Below are 1397 nucleotides of genomic sequence, written 5' to 3' on the forward strand. Positions count from 1 at the left end.
CTACATACTGTGTGATTCTGTTATATGACATTCTGGGAAAGGCAAAACTATAGTGGTGGTAAAAAGATCAGTGGTTGCTAGGGGCTTGGGAGGAGGGAGGAAGGTTCAATAGGTGAAGCACTGGGGGTTTCTTAGGGTGGTGAAACTATTCTGTATAATACTGTATTTGTGGATACATAACCTTATGCATTTATCAAAACCTATAGAACTTTACAGCACAAAGAGTGAATCTTAATGTATGCAAATTTTTAAAAATTATGTAAAGGTCAGGGATCCTAAGATGAAATGCAGAATGCGACTGTATTACAAATGCCTGAAACAATTTCAGTGAAGGGGGGCGGGAGGGAAGGTGCTGACTCAGGTAACTTTGGAAATGAGTGGGGTCTGTAAAACTAAGGTAAAATAGATTGTACATACATATTGTACAGAGTTGTACAGATAAACAAGGGGGGGGATTTAGAATGATCCATGTAATAATGGATTAGAGTTGGAGACGTCAGTATGAACTCATGTTAGGTTAATATAGATACGAATTATAGGTTACACATATAGGACTATGGATAGAAATGCCTGTTACATGGGTTAACACACACACACACACATATATCAATATTTCTTTGCTGTGAGAGAACCTAGATGCACCGACATCCCAGTAACAGCAAGCACACCTAGTGCCTAGATCTTTGTTTCCCATACCATTCTCCAACAAAAGGTGCCAGGGCTCCTCAGAGAAATGGCTGATTCTTGGAAAGGTGAAGCATCTTGCAGGCCAGAAAGTAAGGAAGTATACAAACACACACACACACACACACACACACACACACACCCCAAAAATCAAACTCCTCAATAATGAGAGTGTGCCAATGGGACACAGGCGTCAACTCCCAATGGCCAAAGCTGGAACAATTTGAAATCAAAAGAAACGAATTACTATATTGGGTTATAATCCAAAAAGTAAAATAAGCATCCGTAATTTTGTACTGATATAAATTATCGAATAAATCAACGGGAGACAAGAGAGAAATCTCCTGGGCAGAATAAATCCAAATGATATATGTAGATACTCTGCCCTCAAGCAGATGAAGCGTAGCTCCCGCTCCTTACGTGCGAGTTGTGCGTAAGGGCTTCCTTCAGAAGAGTATGGGAAGGAGGGCGAAAGAGCAACTTCAGTGGAGAAGCCCGACAAACACTACCCAGCAAGGTAATCAAGGTCAACATCAGCAGAGATAAGTCATGGCAACAGTATGTGATGAAATGGCACTTTACACCCCACCTGAATCCTTTTTTGGGGGCTTTCCCCCCCAAATCTGTAAGCCCAGTCTGTCTAGTCATGAGAAAAACATCAGACCATCCAACTGAGGGATGTGCTACAAAATACCTGACTCCTCAAAATGTTC

Source organism: Hipposideros armiger, unplaced genomic scaffold (assembly GCF_001890085.2).
Source record: "Hipposideros armiger isolate ML-2016 unplaced genomic scaffold, ASM189008v1 scaffold_97, whole genome shotgun sequence".
In the NCBI taxonomy this organism is placed as follows: Eukaryota; Metazoa; Chordata; class Mammalia; order Chiroptera; family Hipposideridae; genus Hipposideros; species Hipposideros armiger.